The sequence below is a fragment of the Somniosus microcephalus genome, chromosome 7 (genome assembly GCF_052327205.1).
Source record: "Somniosus microcephalus isolate GS21.2 chromosome 7, FLI_Smic_1.0, whole genome shotgun sequence".
In the NCBI taxonomy this organism is placed as follows: domain Eukaryota; kingdom Metazoa; phylum Chordata; class Chondrichthyes; order Squaliformes; family Somniosidae; genus Somniosus; species Somniosus microcephalus.
In genome coordinates, this window is record NC_140993.1 from 259,604,277 (window position 1) to 259,624,745 (window position 20,469).

The window sequence follows — 20,469 nt, forward strand, 5'->3', positions numbered from 1 at the left end:
CAAATGGGAGCCAATGTAGGTCAGCGAGCACAGGGGTGATGGGCTAAAACAAGAGTTCAAAATGCCAATGGGCTGCTCTATTAAAATTCTTGTCGTCCCAGGTGTTTCTTTACACTTGTTTCCCCCCCCGTCTGTGAAAGTCTTACTGGAGTCCAAAGCCATGACTTCAGGGGATGTCCCTGATCACCAACCAACCAACCTCTGAGTCATCAAGCCTGGTATAGTGCATTGTCACGTGATAAAAGTGTCAGGATAGCTTCCTGGATAGCGGGGATTAATGTGCAGGATGAGACGATTAGTATCACTCACTAGCTGGATGTTTATTGCACGAAATTCTTTCCCATTAATGAAGTCGAGGGGGCTGCCATGTGGCTTTTGAGGCCACATCTGCTCTGTCAATTGCTTCTCGCACATGTGGGAACTCTGCCCGTCTATAAAACTGGACGGCTTGCTCTCGTTATTTCATCGGTTCCACGGAGAAGGTACGAAGCAGTGAGGCCCATCTGGAGGGGGCTTCAGTGACCGCCTTCACCCAATGTTGAGCTGTCTGAGGCTGAACCAGACCGTTCGCGACCTTGGCGTCCTATTTGACCCTGGGACGAGCTTCTGACCACATATCCGCTCCATCACCAAGACTGCCTGCTTCCACCTCCGTAACATCGTCCCTCTCCGCCCCTGCCTCAGCTCATCTGCTGCTGAAACCCTCATCCATGCCTTTGTTACCTCCAGACTCAACTGTTTCAATGTGCTCCTGGCCGGCCTCTCATTTTACAAGCTCCATAAACTTGAGCTTATCCAAAACTCTGCTGCCCGTATCCTAACTCGCGCCAAGTTCCGTTCACCCATCACCCCCGTGCTCGCTGACCTACATTGGCTCCCGGTCCGGCAACACCTCGATTGTAAAATCCCTCCATGGCTTTGCCCCTCCCTATGTCTGTAAACTCCTCCAGCCCTACAACTCTCTGAGATATCTGTGCTCCTCCAATTCTGGCCTCTTGAGCATCCCTGATTTCAATCGCTCCGCCATTGGCGGCCGTGCCTTCAGCTGCCAAGGCCCTAAGCTCTGGATTTCCCTCTCTAAACCTCTCCTCCTCCCTACCTCTCTCTCCTCCTTTAAGATGCTCCTTAAAACCGACCTCTTTGACCAACCGTTTGGTCGCCTGTCCTAATATCTCCTTACGTGGCTCGGTGTCAAATTTTGCCTGATAATTGCTCCTAGAAGCGCCTTGGGACGTTTTACTACGTTAAAGGCGCTATATAAATGCAAGTTGTTGCTGCTACCCTACCAAGGCGGCCATTTTGTAAGTTGATGGGACTGAGCACACCACACCTGTTTGTTTCGACTGACCAACAGTCCGATTTCATTCTCCAGGCTAAATGGCACAGAGACCAGCACAATAGACTGACTATCTCATCCTGTTATTCTAGGAGACAGAAAGGAGGAATGAGAGCCTGTCCAGTTTTGGGAAACAAATTGCCATTTAACATAAAGCACGGAGCCCTCTTAAATCATCCTCTCCTATGAAATGTGAAAGAAATCAGTATGTGTATCAAGAGAGATGAATTTTAAGAGTGGTTGGGAAGTTAAAAGTTTTATGTTGGATATAGAATTTCCTAGTAATTAACTGCATGATATTTCTCAATAAACCTGCAGTAATTACGTAACAATCATTAATCCTCTTGTGGGAGTGTTATTGCTCACCAAGGACATGGAGCATACTGGTAGTAATGTCCACATTGACAGCTGCTGCCATTACAACCTCCTCCTCCCCTCCACAAAGCGGAATAAACCCCTCTCGTAAAATTGAAGCAAAATATATTACAAAATAGTAACGGATACTGAGGAGCAACTGCAAAAAGTAACCTAAACCTGGGGTTCGGGAGACGGTCAGAATCCACTCCAGTTCAACTCTTGGCAAGAGGCCAGCTCTTTGGTTCGATAGCAACGTCGTGATTGCTTCCCTTTATCTTCTGGACAAAACTTGCTGCTGGCTATTAAATCCAAGCAGTCGGCAGCAGATTTTTTTTGTCCATCATAATGGGAGTGAGCACAAGACGGCAAGCTCATCGGAAAGAATTGTGATGGTGGCTTATGTTTTGAGTGGTGTGTAACTACCCACACGTTAAGAACGTTTCCACTTGGGTTTCATTAACCTTGTGACAGTCAAACTCCTGAGGAAACAACAATCATGTTGCTGCCTTTCTTGAGGGGAGGGTGCTGGATGTTGTGTGCCTATTGTGTGAGGAAAGAAAGACTTGCATTTCTATAGCGCCTTTCATGACCTCAGGATGTCCCAAAGCGCTTTAAAGCTAATGAAGGACTTCTGCAGTATAGTCACTGTTGTAATGTAGGGAAACGTGGCAGCCAATTTGCACACATCAAGCTCCCATAAACAGCAATGTGATAATGACCAGACAATCTTTTTTTTTAGTGATGTTTGTTGAGGAATAAATATTGGCCCATGACACCGGGGAGAACTCCCCTGCTCTTCTACGAAATAAATCTTTTATGTCCACCTGAGAGAGCAGACTGTTTAATGTATTATCTGAAAGATGGCACCTCAGACAGTGCAGCACTCCCTCAGTACTGCACTGGGAGTGTCAGCCTAGACTTTTGTGCTCAAGTCTCTGGAGTGGGGCTTGAACCCACGACCTTCTGACTCCGAGGCGAGAGTGCTGCCCACTGAGCCACAGCTGACACACTTGGGTTTAATTAACCCTGTGACAGTTTGGAACCGTTTTTTTTACTTTGAGTATCCAGCATCAGTATCAGAGGTTCCTACGTGCCCAGATGCAGAGTAAACCTACCTCTACTCACACTATTCTCAGCATCCAGATTGAAATCTCCAGTTCTCACACTCATATCGACTTTCTGGGAGGCACTGGAATTTTGTGCCAATTGGGAGTTTTTGGGTTGTTGAAATGTAACGAGAAATTGAACTGAGCATTTTTGTTGAAATTAATTTCACATTGGGGACAATATTGACTAGTCCAACGCACTCCTGGCTGGCCTCCCACGTTCTACCCTCCATAAACTTTGAGCTCATCCAAAACTCTGCTGCCCGTGTCCTAACTCGCACCAAGTCCCATTCACCCATCACCCCTGTGCTCACTGACCTACATTGGCTCCTGGTTAAGCAGCGCCTCGATTTTTAAAATTCTCATCCTTGTTTTCAAATCCCTCCATGGCCTCTCGCCCCCTCCGTATCTCTGTAATCTCCTCCAGCTTGACAAACCGCCGCGATCTCTGCGCTCCTCTAATTCTGCCCTCTTGAGCAACCCTGATTATAATTGCTCCACCATTGGCGGCCGTGCCTTCAGCTGCCAAGGCCCCAAGCTCTGGAATTCCCTCCCTAAACCTCTCCGCCTCTCTACCTCTCTTTCCTCCTTTAAAACGCTCCTTAAAACCTACCTCTTTGCCCAAGCTTTTGGTTGTCTGTTCTAATATCTCCTTATGTGGCTCGGTGTCAAATTTTCATAACGTTCCTGTGAAGTGCCTCAGGATGTTTTATTACATTAAGGGTGCTGTATAAATACATGTTGTTGTTGTTATAGCTAGCACAGAAAGGAGACCTTCATTCAGTTAGGGCTGAATTCAAACTAAAGTCTTAAAACCAGGCTCATGTTCAAACCTTTTGCACTACTAATCCCCCCTTCATATTGCACTTTTCATAGTATCGGGTCAGAAAATGTCACAGGTATTCTGGGGTTCGGTGCATGGATGTGATGCTTGACTGCTAACCTGTCTTGTCCCTATAAGGCACTGCGCAAATACTTCAAATAGGAATGCAGGTAATTGTAAATTCCCCAAGTCAATTACAGATCATTAAACAATATTTTTATTCATGTGTACTATGTTTACATCACCTCATGTGTTCAGTAAATATTTTAGTGTATCTATATTACTAATTAAGCAAGGATGGTTATACAGCGGTACAATGGATTAATAATTGAGGATGGCTACCTTCATTACAGAGATAAAACGGGCTGCCCTTACTACAAGAATCCTGCCATCAGGACCCTTTAAAAAAAAACTAACTACAGTATATAAAAAGATTTGGGATCAATTTTGAAATCCATCCATCGTATTTAAATAGCGCTACGAGAAATAGTCCAAAAGAGTCACTGAGCCAACATTATAAGGGAACTGGATTCCATTGGATCATGGATGATCTGTACCTCAACTCCTTTGATCCCTATCCATTGATACCCTTAACCAAACAAGAATCTATCAAAGGCAAAATACTGCGGGTGTTGGAAATCTGAAACATAAACAGAAAATGCTGGAAGCACTCAGCAGGCCAGGCAGCATCTGTGGAGAGAGAAACAGAGTTAACGGGCTCGATTTTAATTCCCGAGGCGGGTTGGAGTCGGGTTGCGTGGTGGGCGGGTTCGGGAGCCGCTTCCAGCGGGATCAGCTGCAGAGTTGCGATTTTTATTAAAGTACCTTGTTAATTTCCTGGAGGCGCGCTGGCCGGTCCAATGAGTGGGATCGGGTCGGCTGGCCGCCTCTGATGACGTCATAATAGCAGCTGCTTTTAAAGCTGCCTTCCAGCCTGAGTCTTTCCACTGTGGTTTCCTGCACTTCTTTTCACAGCTATGACTTCTTCCAGAGGCAAGGCAGCTCCTCGGTTTAATGATGAATCCCTCCAAGTTCTTGTTGATTCTGTCAGAGGGCGCAGGGAGATTCTCTTCCCTCCTGATGGCCGGAGGAAGCCTCCTCAGCAGACCAAGGCAGCCTGGCTGCGCATTGCTCAGGAGGTGAGTGCAAGGTCCATTTATGCACGCTCATGGATCCAGTGCCGCAAGAGGTTTAATGATCTTCTGAGAACATCAAAAGTGAGTATCCCATCGCACATGCCTTCACTCTGCTTTCCTTCTCTTCTCATCACCTGCACTCTGCGTTGGAAGCCTCCTCCTTCACATCCCACCTTACTCTTACTTCCCTTGCACCCTTTCCTATCCATCGCTGTCTCTGCACTGAATCACTTCAGCATCCTGCCTATGCACCCCTTAGACTCGCTCTCACTGTCATGCAGTGACAACAACTAACAACGCACAGGGAGCTACCTTCCTCTTGGCACCTTACCCCATCTTCGTCTCACTCAAAGCTTCTATGGTAGGGATTATTCACACTCACTCCATCACTGTGGTTGAAACTCCGCTTGTGTCCCTCCTTGCAGGAAAAGATAGAGGGAGAGAGCAATGACTGGAGGAGGAACACCTACCCTTGCAACATTGACCAGTGCTGAGGAGGCAGCAAACGAGATTGTTGGAGGTGGCGAGGACCTGGAAGTGGGCGATGGTGAGACGGGCACACTAGAGGAAGCTGGTGACATAATAGAGTTTCATCCCTCTCAGAAAGCAATGGAATATGATGTTCATAGAGAATCGCTTTGTATCATCTGCTCAAAAGGATGTGTCTGCTACACCAATATCAGATGTCTAATTCAAGCCTTTATTCTCCCACAGGACCATCGAGCACCCCCCCCCCCCCACCCCGCCCCGCCACGATCCAGGACAAAGACCTGGACATCTCCTCAGAGGAACCTGAAGCCTCTGAGGGACCAGTGTCACCAGGACTCAGCACACCCAGCACCAGCGCAGCAACGCACACCTCGGTGGGGCCATTGCGAGTTAGAGTAGTGTTGCCACCTGGTCTATCACAGCGCACAAGTGAGCATCAGCAGATGGTGGAGACAGCGACATCTCTGGAGAGTCCTCCTCAGAGGTCGCAGGACTCTCCTAGCTCTGCTGAGCTGCATGCAGACGCTGTGCCTCTGGGGCCATCCAGAAAAAGAGCAGTTTGTGAAATACTGGAACAAGTGCTGGTGTCTCTGGGAGGGTTTGCCTCCAGGGTTAGTGTGAATGTGGAGAGAATGGAGGAGTCCATCTCTAACATCAGCACTGCCGTGGTGGAGGCAATGGCGCATGAACGCACCACCATGGATAGGATGGCAATCTCCGTGGAAAGGATGGATACCTCCGTGGAAAGGATGGCTATGGCCATGGAGGAAATAAATTGCCAGAGTCAGGAAACATGGTGACTGTTCAGAATAGAATGACATCTCTGGAGGAGCGATGGGCAGCTATTGAGCAGAGAGACCAAAGCTTCATGGATGTCCTTTTGAGGAGGACTGCCAGTGCAGATACGGGTCCTCATGGCCCCCCTGAAGTGCAGCAAGGTGCTCCCCTGCCACTTGCCAGTACTGAGGTGCGGCTGACCCATGAGAGGGATGTTGTTCGCAGGACAGAAGGAAGTGTGGGCTCCTCTCAAAGCACTCACATGACCATGCCACTGCGGAGCCCTCAGTCAGAGACCCACTTTGCAGAGGCAACTGAGATGGCCGTTTGAGCCCCTGCACAGCTGCAGGAAGAGCAGACTGTTGATGAGCCCTCCCAGGCTCCCAAACCCAGAGGATGCCCGCCAAAGGCGTCTAAGCAGGTGCAGCATCCCAGTCAGCATGGTGGCCACCTATGGTTGAAGAGTCAGCTTATGCTAATGTGGCATGGCAGTGTGCATACCCTGGTTGACGGGCAGCAGTGAACTGGAGGGATGCTGCATTGGTAACAAGAGGGCATGCAAGGCTCCCCTCGTCCTCCTCCTACTCCTCTTCCCAGGAAGATCTGTAGTGAGCCACGTGGCTGCTACTCCCTCGATTATGAGGACCAGGATGAGAGAACATAAATGTTTCCCATCCCCTTGTTATAGATTTCATTTGAGGTAACAATCTCGCAAGCACACAGTCGAAGTGGCCTGAAATTATTCCATTCATGACACACTGCAGATGGGTGTCAGCTTGAACAGTCAGAAGGTCAGTAGATGTGCAAAATGTTATCCCATACCTACAACAGCAAAGTTGTTGCATTTGAATGTCAGCCATGTTTCAGGGGCATGTTTAAAGCGCTCCACCAATGACTACAAATCATGTCTTCCAGCAACTCGTCTCTTTGAACCTGGCCTGTTTCTGACTAGCCGGGAAACAGGAGCCAGAAGCAGGAAAATAGGAACCCACTATAAAAATAGGATTATCAAGGCAGTTAACAGGCTATTAACTGCCTTAACTACCTGTACCACCGGTTGGAGACGGGTCAGATGGGAGCAGCTAAACAGACACTCAGGAAAATCAGGTGGGGGCGGGATGGAGACGGGTCAGGTGTCTGAAGCCATTTTTCCCGATTTTCCCAACAGACCCGCCTCCAAACCCGCCTCATCAGGGCTATTAAAATCGAGCCCAACGTTTCAGGTCTATGACCTTTCGTTAAAATTCTATCAATTTCAGTCTTGAAAATTTCAATGGTCCCAGCATCCAACAGCCACCTGGGGGAGCAAGTACCTGATTTCCAGTACCCTTTGTGTAAAAAAGGGCTTCCTTATTTCACTCCTCTAATTTTAAGGTTATGCCCCCTTGTTCTGGAATCCCTCACCAGAGGAAATAGTTTCTCTCGATCTATCTGTTGAATCCTTTTATCATTTCAAACACCTGAATTAGATCACCCCTCAACCTTCTAAACTCAAGGGAATACAAACCAAGTTTATGCAGCCTGTCCACATAATATAACCCTTTAAGCCCCAGTATCATTCTAGTGTATCTCCACTGCACCCACTCCAAGGCCAGTGTGTCCTTCCTGAGGTGCGGTGCCCAGAACTGAACACAGTGCTCCAGATGGGGTCTGACCAAGGCTCTTGTATTCCAGCCCCCACACTTGAGATACGCCTTTTTGAATACTTTTTGTAATTAACACACAACTAAGTCTGAGGCACCTTGAGATAATCTTCTCACTGTTCCCTTTGGGGAAGGATTCTCAGACTGATTAACAACATTAACGCTCCTTCCATGCGCCATAACCATCTTTAGACCAGCCGATAGGGTGGGTAGTCCTATACGGCAGGAGGGTCCCACAACCCATACGATGAGCTGGGGGGGGAGAGAAACCCAGAACTCCAACTCCACTTGCTAGGACTGTCTGGAGGGGGATTCGAATCCTGCATCTTCTGATCCAGAGGCAGGAACGCTACCACTGCGCCAAAGGTTGCCTCTGAGATAATGATGGCATTCTGTGACACTAATTCAGCTCCCTTATACTGACCCGAACGTGGCGGCCTTACACTAACTCTTACATTGATGATAGTTCAGTTCGCTTATCCTAAATGACACAGAAATTACAAATTGACGGGCCGGAATAGACCAGTTGGTCCATCAAGCCTGCCCAACACGCATGATCGCCGGAGTATCATGACTAAACACTTCTTCCCCCACCGCCCCCCCCCCCTGTTATCTTCCCTCTCCCGCAACCATGTAATCTCTTGGGAGAGCCAAAAAAAAAAGGGAAAAAACCCAGGGCCAATAAGGGGAAAATGTACTGTGGAAAATTCCTCTCCGAGTCCCTCGGACAATCGAAACCAGTCCAGGAGATCGCACAGACCGAGTATTCTCTATAAAGACACTTGCCTTCTATATGATGCGATCTCTGCCCCAGTCAGGAACGGGTCTGGCTCCCTCTTGAAACCCCTCCTGGATTATAATTCACAAACAGGCTGTTCGACCAAACCAGTCCACGTTGGTGTTTCTCCTCTGCGTGAGCAGTAGTCCACTCGGCTCACATGTCCCTCGGTTCCCCTTTCCTACAGCCACCTATCTAACCTATTCTTAAATGTTGACCTGGTCTCACAACCCTCTCTGTAAAAAAAAAAAAAAAAACTCCCTTGCTCTCTGTCCTAAATCTCTTACATTTAATTTTGTATCTATGTCCCTTTGTTGCAGAACTGTCAATCGCTTTAAACAGTCATGTTTCTATCCACGCTGCCCCATTCCTTCATAATTTTAAACACTTCTATCAAATCTCCACTAATTTCCTCTGTTCTAATTAATACAGCTCAAATTTTCCAAGTTTCATTTCATATTTGACCCTAATTCAGCTCCTTTACACACTCAGGGCTCGATTTTGCCAGGCCCAAGGAGGCGGGATTGGAGGCGTGTGAGGTGTTAAAATTGCAAAAAAATGGTGGGTGGGCCCGATCCCGCCTCCATCCCGCCTCCGAGCAATTTTCCCAGAATCGGGGTTTCAGACCCCGTTTCCATCCTGCCTCCAAGAGGCGGGATAGGCCCTTAAGACCCTTAACCACCACTTAATTGCCTCTATAATCCAATTTTGAGAGGTCGTTCTGATTTTTAGACATTCCCCCATCCTACACGTCTCCTCTGGAACACGCCAGGTAATCATGGCGGCCTCACAAGTGGATTGCTTAGTAACAGCTGCAGCTCCACCATTAAAAAGGAGTTTTCAGCAATCATCATTTGCAGGTGGCAGAACTTTGTTGTCTCAGGTCTGGGGGGACTTTTAGCAGGCATACCCATTGTTGTGGAAGTTTGGAGCCAGAGATCCATCTCCAGTGTGACCTCCTGGGAAACCCCTCTCCCCACCTTGGCTGAGCGCTTCCTCAACTGAGGTATATAGCAGAAGCATGGGAACCATTTATTTCCTTTCCTCCTTGACATCAGATTCAAACGAAGACCAGCCGTGGCAGCAGCAGAACCCTGAACAACAGCACCACCAACAGCAGCAGCAACAACAGGAGCACCAAGCTGCTGCTCACCCACCTGAAGCTGCACAGGCCAGAAGGCGCCAGAGCGCGACCACATTGCTGCCCGGGATGCAAGGGGCGTATTCATCTTGGCCAGATTTGCTTAGCCTGCACAATCAGACACTTTTGTCTCGCACCTTCTTACCAGAGCATCGACAATGGACAAGAACCTACGGATTCCTATCACTCTGACCACCATACTGACAATTGCAAGTCACCCTAAGCCCTCAATCTGGAAGTCCCATTTGCAAAATGACACAGGCCACAACTTCAACAGCTTGCCATCAAATCTGTTTGATACCATGACAAGGATGGCTGGTCCAAATACAATACATCACAGCACCCAAGTGGCTACCCTTGTGACTACTTGTGCATTATCTTCCTCTTACGCGTGCTCCTACGTGGTGCTTCCCCTGTGGCTTCAGCAGATGTGGAGGCCCCTTGCTCACTCTCTTGCTGCTCCTGTCTCGATGCCTTTGCCGGGCGTCCTCTGGGGATGCGAGCCTGTAAGGGCTCGGCAACAGTCTGCTGCTCCTGCGGCTGTGCAGGGGCTGAGACGCCCATCTCAGTTGGGTGAGGACGCTGGTGGGGCTCTGACTGAGGGCTTTGCTGTGGCATGGTCATGTGAGCGCTTGGAGAGGAGCCTCCACTTCCTTGTTGTCTGCCACCAACATCCCTCTCATGGGTCAGCCCACTTCAGAGCTAGCAGGTGGCTTGACAGCACCTTGCTGCAATTTAGGGGGATCATGAAGACCCGTTTCTGCACTGGAAGTCCTACTCCAGAGGACTTCAATGAAGGTCTGGTTTCTATGCTCAATAGCTGACCATCGCTCCTCAAGAGATGTCATTCTATTCTGAACAATGACCATGTTTTCCATACCCTGGCGACTAAGCTCCTCCATGGACGTAGCCATCCTCTCCTCTACCGTAGCCATCCTCTCCTCTATGGTAGCCAGCCTTACCACGGAGTTAGCCATCCTTTCCACAGAGGTTGCCATCCTTTCCGCGGTGATGTGTTCATGCGCCAATGCCTCCACAAAGACTCTGCTCATGTTCGCGATGGACTCCTCCATTCGCTCCACACTCGCAGCGACCCTGGAGACAAAACCTGCCAGAGACTCCTGCACCTGTTCCTGGAGTTCCAGCACCGCTCTCCTTCTGGATGGACCCAGAGGCACAGGGTCGACATGCAGCTGAGCCGAGCTGGCAGAGCCCTGCACCCTCCGACGAGGACTCTCCACTGCTGTCCCTGTCTCCACCATCTGCTGATGCTCACTTGTGAGCTGTGATACACCAGGTGCCAACACTACTCTATGTGGCGAAGGTCCCACCAAGGTGTGAGTGTCTGCGCTGGTGCTGGGTGCGCTGAATTCTGCGGACGCTGCGCCCTCAGAGGTTGCAGTTTGGTCTGAGGAGTCTGGAGGCTCAGGCTGTTCCTCCTGGACAGTGGGGATGGGGGCTCTCAATGGTCCTGTGGGGGAGTAAAGGAGTTAGAGATGTGAGGTCAAGGTTACATGCACATTGAATAGTGCAGATGATCATAAGTCAATCTGTTAGAGCATCAGATTCATTATCAGTGACGCATGCAATGTCAATGAGAGAGTTGCCAAACTATTCTGTTACCAGCTTGCTGTGATGCGCCCGACTGTCCGTCCCCCACTTGGGGATCCTCCTCGATCCTGGCGATTTCCAGGGCCGCCTCCTCCCAAGCAGTGAGCAGGGCTACTGAGGGTGGCCCTCCTGTCATGACTCTTTCCCTTTTATTCTGGGCTCTCTTTTCCTGCAATGAGGGACACAAGTGGAGTTTGAGTGAGAATGAAGGAGTGAGTGCAGAGAATGCATAGCATAGATGCTTAGAAGGAGACAAGGGCCCTCCGTGTGTTATAAGTTGTTGTTGCATCACAGTAATAGGGAGTGTGCGGGCTACATGGTCGAATAGTTAAGTGAATGTGACCATAGAGAGAGAGGGAATGGGTAAGGTTGCAGGGATGTAAGTGTCAAGTGGGATGTGGAGGATGAGGTTGGCAAAGCAGAGTGCTGGTGAGGAGAGGCAATGGGGATCAGATTGAGGGTGATGGGAAAGTCATTCTCACTTTTCCTGTGCAGAGAAGGTCATGAAACCTCTTCCTGCATTGCAGCCAGGTTCTGCGGCTCATCGGTATGGAGTTGACCTCCTGGGCCACTTGCAGCCACACAGCTTTAGTTTGTTGTGGTGGCTTTTTTCTCCCCGAGGAAGGGAAGAGCACCTCCTTATTGGATCTTGCTCCCTCCACCAGAGCTTGGAGGGAGGGCCCATCGAAGCATGGAGCACACTTTTGCCTGCTGGTGGACATAGTCGATCAATGAATTCCTTACTACAATCACTATAAAGTTTGCAGTCTCCAGAAGAAGCAAGGCTGCTTGCAGGCCTTAAATCCAGCAGCATTGATGACGTCATCGGAGGCGACTTTCTGTATGAAAAGACTCATTGGGCCAGGGGTTCCCAAACGCTGGAAATCAATTGCCCAATTAGGGGAAAATCGCACTTTTCCCCCACTTCACTTCAGAGTCAGGGTCCTGACACGAATGCCACCTGACATGCCCCAGCCCGCCCACACTGGCAAAATCGAGCCCTCAGTATCAGCAAACCTTCCAAGCTAGTAACTCTGATGTTATTATCAGGAGACCCTACCCTCAATCCACCAAATATATGGGTGTAATTTGGGCAGATATGATCAGAGAAGTGGCCAAATTTTAATCTGCTTTGTATAGCATGCCTGTTTCTGGCACACAACAGATATAGGGAGAAGCTTCATCCAAATATTAAAACGTTGGTCGGAACACATTGGTGGGGGTAATGGTGTGGGATGGGGGCAAAAATTAGACCTATTGGCACAAAGGCTCATCGGAACCTAAGTGGCAACATAAGATGGAGAAAAAAATAATATCTGCACCATTTCCTGATGTTTGTGTCTGCAGGACATCCCTTGATAATTTCATGTGTAAATTGGACATCTAGGGTTACTAGGCAGTGGAAGTTTGTGTGTAAAAGACACAGTAAGATTAAGGTAAATGTACTTCAGTCATTTTGTTCATATTTTTGCCTTAACTAAGTAACATAACACAGTCTAAAGTAGTTGAGCAACATCACAATGCCTGATTAACACCGGTGCATTTGTGCAAAGGCCTGTTCTTTTTAAGAGCAGAACTATTGGCGGAAGCTGTTTAATATTCAGATTATGCAAGCTGAGGAATCTCTTCTTTGAACGATTTGAACTTTTATGTGGGAAAGGTTGAATATTTTCACTTGTATTTCATTTGAACTCTAACCCCCTCCACGACCCGGATTGAGACAGTCTAAAAGCAAACCTTCCTAGTTCGAGGACAAATTTCACGTAAGCATGAATGTTCACAATGTCATTTGCATCAATAAACTATTAAAATACAGCATAAGGAAGTCTGGAGTTCTAAGCATAATAAATACATGAAATATTGGCCCGTATTTTCCGGTGCCTGCGGGTGTGTGCGGGCTGTGTACACACCCGTAGGGACATCGGAAATGCCGGGTTCAGCCATGTGAAGCGCATGCGCTGAAAACCAGCATTTCCGATCTGTCAAGAATGCTCTTGACAGATCGGACGCCTGCCCTGGAGAAGGGCCTCTGCGGGGGGGAGTTCCGCTTTTTGCAGAACCTCCGCCCGCTGAAAACCCTTAGAAATCTTATGCCTGGTAAAAGCAGACGTAAGACCTGTTTTACCAGCATAAGAGTTGAAAAAAAATGAAAAAAAACAAATTTTTTTCACTCATTTATAATTTTAAAATACTTTAAAAAAAAAAGGTAAGTTGATTTTTAGCCCTGTAAAAAAAATTATTTTTTTCAAAAAATTTAATTTTTGTTTAAAATATTTAATTTATTGTAATTTTAACTCATTTTAAAAACGTGATGGATTTTAAAAATTTATTTAAAGTTTTACAGTGTTTTTGGGGTGATCTCCATTCATACTTTTGACGGGTCTGTCTGTCAAAAGTATGAAGGGAGATTCCCTTCTCCTATTGGCTGGCCTGGCCCACGTGATCCCAGAGATGTTTGCGAACCGCCTGCGCCCCTGGGATACGAGGGCCCTGCGCATTTTGACTGTGGACAGGCCCTGGATCGGAAGTGTCCGGACCTCAGGAGCCCTCAGGTAAGTGCGTAGATTTTTTTACGATAGGAGGCCTCCGCACGCAGGAAGCCTCCTATCGGAAATTGCGGGCCAATTAATGAGACATTAAATAAGAAATAATGTTGATGTGATGTGTTGTAAAACACACTATGGAATCGTGCCTTGCTTTCCTCTACCCTCTTCAGAGAAACTAGCAGACACCTTAATCTTTTATTCAGTGATAATACATGGCTGCCTCTGAATAAAAGTCCCCAAATACTGTACGGCCTCATGGAGTTTGACTAGGATTACTGTTACAGCTGAGATTTTACACAACCACACAGTTTAAACTTATGTAAGATATTTTACTACAAGAGTGCGACATGTACTTTATCCCAATTGCAGATATTCATAAGGTCTTTATCACAAGTGAGATTAAAATCAGATTTCACTGCACAAGATGCATCATTCCCTGTACCCGAACAGGGAAACTAATTGATAAATTTATAGTGCTTATTTCTTCCTTTTCTCAGGAAATTTCAGAATGTTTTGCAAATGCAGCGGTGTTGGTCAGGCATTGTGATGCTGCACAACTACCTTAGACTGTGAAAGTATAACATTTATGTAACCCGTATGAAGTCTATACTGCAGGTAAGTAAAATAACATGCTACATAGGTAAGGCGCAACATATGGAACACCAGTGTAACAACAACTTGGTATTTATATAGCGCCTTTAATGTAGTAAAACATCCCAAGGTGCTTCACAGGAGTGATTATCAGACAAAATTTGACACCGAGCCACATAAGGAGATAGTAGGGCAGATGCTTGGTCAAAGAGGTAGGTTTAAGGAGCGTCTTAAAGGAGGGGAGAGAGGCGGAGAGGTTTAGGGAGGGAATTCCAGAGCTTGGGGCCTAGGCAGCTGAAAGCACGGCCACCATTGGTGGAGCGACGGAGCTCGGGGATGCTCAAGAGGCCAGAATAAAGGAGGAGCGCAGAGATTTCAAAGGGTTGTAGGGCTGGCGGAAGTTACAGAGATAGGGAGGCCATGGAGGAATTTGAAAACAAGGATGAGAATTTTAAAATCGAGGTGTTGCCGGACCGGGAACTAATGTAGGTCAGCGAGCACAGTACAACGTACGATACAAAACAAAAATACAGAATAAAGCACAAGCATAATGTGATGTGGCAATATACCATACACTAACACAAGGCAGCATAATATCGATAGGCCTTCTGGTTTTCAAAAATTATTCTTTTCCTAAATTGAGCTGAAAGATTTTGTTGCAACCAATTGCAAGCAAATATTTGCTTTTTGGGGTCAAAATCAAAACATGACCAGGAAAGTTTAGCTTCCATCAGTAAAACAAATAAAATATTTTAACTAAATAATCAATGCTTACAACTGTGTTCACAAAATGTGCGGCTAAAATGAGTAGACCCACATCATTTATTGCCATTCCTAGTTGCCTGGGATACAAGTGAGTGGCTCGCTAGGCCCCGATTCCAGGAAGTTAAGAGTCGACCACCTGGGTGTGGGACTGGAGTCACATATAGACCAGACCGGGGTACGGACGACAGGTTTAACTTCCCTAAAAGACGTCAATGAACCAGTTGGGTTTGTACGTCAATCTTGACAGCTTCACGGTCTCTTTTACTATCTCCAGCTTTAAAAGAAACTGAATTCAAATTCTCAAACTGCCTATGGTGGGATTTGAACTCTCGTTCTCTAGATTATTAGTTTAGGCCTCTGGGTTAATGTCCACGTACCCATGATGTGATGCAAGTGTTGGACTCTGTATCCATCAGTGCTGCCTGTTGGTGAGCAGAGAGGGTGAAGTATTCCTCCAGGCTAAACAGGGAGAGTGACTGGATGCATCACATCAGAACTGCAGTATATTGATGTTAGTGTTTCTGGGTGTCTATTGGATTCATGCCTAATTTGGGGATTCATCTTTCAGGAGGTAATTATCGCCTTTCATTGAGTCATCCACAACATAACGCATACCTTGACAGTGACACAGATTTTACAGAATCATACAGTACAGGAGGAGGCCATTCGGCCCATCGTGCCTGTGCCAGCGCTTTGAAAGAGCTCTCCAATTAGTCCCACTCCCCGGCTCTTTCCCCATAGCCCTGCAAATTTTTCCTTTTCAAGTATATATCCAATTCCCTTTTGAAATTTACTATTGAATCTGTTACCACCGCCCTTTCAGGCAGTGCGTTCCTGATCATAACAACTCGCTGCGTAAAAAAAAAAAAAATTCTCCTCATCTCCCCTCTTTTTTTGGGCGAATTACCTTAAATCTGTGGCCTCTGGTTACCGACCCTCCTGCCAGTGGAAACAGTTACTCCTTATCTACTCTATCAAAATCCTTCATAGCATAAAATGATATAATTTATTGTACATACGTTCATGGTGGGGGACAGTTCCCAGAAGTTAGAGTGCCATTTTCACACAGCTTTCATCTGGGCGGGAAGGGAAGCAGAGGCATGTGTTCTGCCTGTCCGAAGGAGACGACCTTGGGCCCCGTACTGTGTTTGTGAGTGGTGCCCGGTCTCATTTAAATGGACACGGCAGTGAGCTGCCAGCGGGAAACGCACTGCTTAAAGGCAGCTCGCCAATCTAGGTGACGGGAAATCTAGCTGGACGTCCAGTTTTGATGGGCCTGCTGTGGCACTTCAAAGGGTAGGGGATGCAAGCATCATGACTGAGAAGGAAGCAGTGGCTTATCACGGTAGGATAAACATTCCACAGCCCCTACAGTAGCAACGAGATTGAATACTGGAAGCTTTTAAGGCTCAAAACCCGTAAGCGACTGCCAGTAAAAGATGAGCGTCACTCCTGCTTCCAGCTGTCCCTGACGGCTGTGGAGGAGCCCTTTAAAGAACACTCAAAATGGCTGCCTTCCAGTTTCTACCACCTGTGGTTTGTGGGCGAGATCAGGAACTGGGGGGTAGCAAGGAGGGCAGGGTGGAAACAGCATCACAGATCGTAAGTATGTCATCTAACATTACCAACCCTCCAGGGTTGTCCTGGAGTCTGTAGGAATTAAAGACAGGACACTGCTCCGAGCAAAAGCCTGGAGAAAAATCATAATGGGCAGTAAAGAAAATTGTGCGTGTTTTTTTTTTCATTTTATTTGAAGGCTTTATTAGTTATAAAAATATTGGAGACAGGATAACAAGGCTGTTTGACTGACACTTAGGCATCATCCAATCAGGTGATTAAGAGCCTGTGCTGTTTCTGATTGGCTGTGGGAAGATGGGTTGCCACAAAGATGGATGTGTGGGGGGGTGGGGCGGGGCGGGGCACTTGGAGACAGGAAGTGATGTGATAAAACCTCCAGGAATATGTCCAACTAGAGTTGGCAACCCTAATGTCATCTGACCCGGGCCTAAGAGGGTTAAATTACGAGGACAGGTTGCATTGACTAGGCTTTGTATTCCTCAAGTATAGAAGATTAAGGGGTGATCTAATTGAGGTGTTTAATGTGATTAAAGGATTTGATAGGGTAGATAGAGTGAAACTATTTCCTCTGGTGGGAGGGAGTCCAGAACAAGGGGGGCGTAACCTTAAAATTAGAGCTAGGCCGTTCGGGGTGATGTCAGGAAGCGGTTCTTCACACAAAGGGTGGTGGAAATCTGGAACTGTCTCCCCCAAAAAGCTGTTGAGGCTGGTGGGGGGGGAGGGGGTCAATTGAAAATTTCAAAACTGAGATTGATAAAATTTTTGTTAGACGAGGGTATTAAGGGTTATGGAACCAAGGCAGGTAGATGGAGTTGAGATATAGATCAGCCATTGATCTAATTGAATGATGGAACAGGCTCGTGAGGTCGAATGGCCTTCTCCTGTTCCTGTGTATTCATGCGGCTCCCTCCGGTAACATCTGGCCACCTAGATTGAGATCCACCCAAAAATTGGTGATGGCGGACAACAAACGGTAAGTTAAGGGGAAGCTTGAGAAGTACATGAGGGAGAAAGGAATAGACGGATATGCTGATAGGGTGAGATGAAGAGGGGTGGGAGGAGGCTGGTGTGGACCATAAATACTGGCAGTTGGGCCTAATTCCACCTCACACTGCCGTGGGCACGCACTCCGATCTCACACTGCTATAGATGCACGCAGTGCCATAGACAGTGACAGACTGACATCACACAGTACTTGATAGATACTCTAAAATCATAGTGCCATTTTGCAAAGACATTCAAAACATTACATTTCCATTCCCATTAAACATAGGCATTCCAACATCACACTACCGCTGACAGACATTTGACCAAAGCTTAAGTCTTTCTTTTTTTTTAAAAAACTTTCTGTGCTGCTGCCTTTAAGATGATATCACGTTGCATGTCGTGTGGATCATGTCCGTGACTGCATTGAGCATGGTACCCCACCCGGATTCCAGTTTTTGGAGATTCAAGCAATCCCAGAAGCCCAGTTAGGATATCCTGGAGACAGGCCATAGTATTCTGCCCGCTCTGGCATGCCTATTAAAAGGAAATCGCTCCTGCCAGAATAATTCTCCAAATCATCTATTTTGTTATCAAACCGCTGCTGCCTTCTCCCTTTTTCAGCGCATCAATTTCCCTTCAAGGCAGTTAATCAGTTTTCCATGCCAGACAGCCACTCCTCCAACTCTGCAATCCTGTTTCTGTTTTCTGTCAGTTTCTGTCGAAACAAGGCCATATGCCTCATCTGCTTTTTGATTTATGCAGCTTTCTGATAGTCTGATAGCTCCCTCTGGATCACAGCACATTCTAGAGGAGAGGCAGAGTCCGCTGAGCTGCCGTCGCAGGTGACAAGGGTTTCAGAGGCTGGTCAGGGCAGAATTTTTCCCACCTCCCCCGATATGCTTCCCCATTTAGTTTCTCAACCTTCAGAAGGTGTAGGAGGTTTTAGTGAAGAGTATTCCTGTTGGACAAGAGCTGAAATTTAAAGTGTAGATTTGCATGGGTGAAGTGCAAAGATAAACCAACAGGAGCCTCATTAATTTTACCAGTGCATCAGGTAATTTATTTTGTAGAACTTCCTGTTTATTTCATCTTAGCTCGTTATCTTCCTCTGTGTCTATTTTTCTCACTCCTTCTGTTCTCTCTTCCTTTCTTAAAAAAAATCTCCTCACGTTCTTCCTCCTTAGGTGTTTCTTCCCTCCTATTTTTAGTTTGTGCAAATCCTATATCCTTTATAACAACAGAAAATGCTGGAAAAACTCAGCAGGCCAGGCAACATCCGTGGAGAGAGAAATAGAGTCAACGTTTCAGATCGAAACCCTTTGTCTTGACCCGAAACGTTGACTCTATTTCTCTCTCCACGGATGTTGCCTGGCCTGCTGAATTTTTCCAGCATTTTCTGTTGTTATTTCGGATTTCCAGCATCTGCAGTATTTTGCTATCCTATATCCTTTACTTTTCCACTCGCACTGCCGATGATACCAGACTGGGTGTGACAATTGGACATAATATGCAAATGTGTGGAACAATGGCAGATGAAATTTAACACGGACAAGTGCAAAGTATTGCACATAGAAAGAAAAATAGGCAGCGCCCACATAAGCCGTGAATTGCGCTGAAGTAGCTAAGGATCCAATAGTCCTAGGAGACTTGAACCTCAATACAGGAAACTTCGCGATATCCGGCACCGACGGGACCGAGCTGGTGCCGTTAGATCAAAACTTCCGGATAGACCAGCGCTAATGTTGAAGGATACGGAGGTTTTCATCTCGGTATCTGACAACACTGTTGCTTAGCAACAGCTTGTAAACACTCGGCCCGTACCTTGGAAGCGTCTCTGAAGCTGTTGCTAAGCTACAGAGACGCTTTCCACAGCCTGACTGTTTAAAAAAAATGCTAGGGGAAGTAAAAAAAAAATGCTAGGGGAAGAAAAAAAACCTAACAAAATGGCTGCTGATTTCTGCCGTTAGATCGAGGTTTCCGGACATACAACCTCCGGATAAACCAAAGTTTCCTGTATGTCCAACCACTGCAAAACAGCAATCGATGAACCAAAGAGAATGCTGAACTATATATCCGAAAGTCCAAGGCTGAGGGGGGGTCATGCTCACGCTGTGGAGTGCTCTCGTCAGGGGTACCTCTCGAGTGCTGTATCCAGTTTTGATCACCAAGGCGCAACGGGAGATATGCAAGTGCAGGAGGCAGTTGAGAGAAGAGTCTTGAGGCCTCAGGTAGGAGAAACGACTGAAGAAACTTAGGCCTTTTTCATCTTTGAACGGCGGCAAGTGAGGAGGTTTGTAAGATGGCACGCAGTATGGAAAAGGTAGAGCCGGGAAATTACTCTGAACGAAATTACGCGAACACAACAATAACTTGCATTTATATAGTGCCTTTAATGCAGTAAAATGTCACAGGAGCGTTATCAGAGAAAGTTTGGTACTGAGTCACATCGGGAGATATTAGGTTAGGTGACCAAAAGGCTTGATCAAAGAGGTAGGATGAGGGAACACAAATTCAAAGTTGCAAAAGGCAAATATTATCAGGAAGTCCTTCTTCATATAACGAGTGATTAACACATGGAATGGACTACCAGATAGAGTAGTGGAGGCAAACAACCTGGAATTATTTAAGAAACAATTGGATGGCGCACGGCAGAGATGGGGGAATGCAGTATCTTTCTCGATGGGAGAGCTAAAATGGGCCACATGGCCGCCTTCCTCTGTATTTGTCTTGTATGAATTCGCCTCCTTAAACGTCGCAGCCCGCTGTCGGGAGAGAAAGAGAGAGATCCCTCAAAGTCCCGAGATT

At 47.0% G+C, this 20,469-nt stretch overlaps 1 protein-coding gene across 3 annotated transcripts in view; it reads left to right on the forward strand.

The window, feature by feature from the left end:
* Nucleotides 1–20,469, forward strand: part of LOC147115257 (prostaglandin reductase-3-like) — a 60,335-nt gene that overhangs the window by 28,408 nt on the left and 11,458 nt on the right. The window contains exon 1 of one of the 3 annotated variants that reach the window (XM_085993652.1): nt 14,320–14,358. The exons of the other annotated variants lie outside the window; for them this stretch is intronic. The gene's annotated coding sequence lies outside the window, so the exon portion shown is untranslated. Of the gene's footprint in view, nt 1–14,319; nt 14,359–20,469 lie in introns of those variants that run through there. 3 annotated transcript variants of the gene reach the window in all.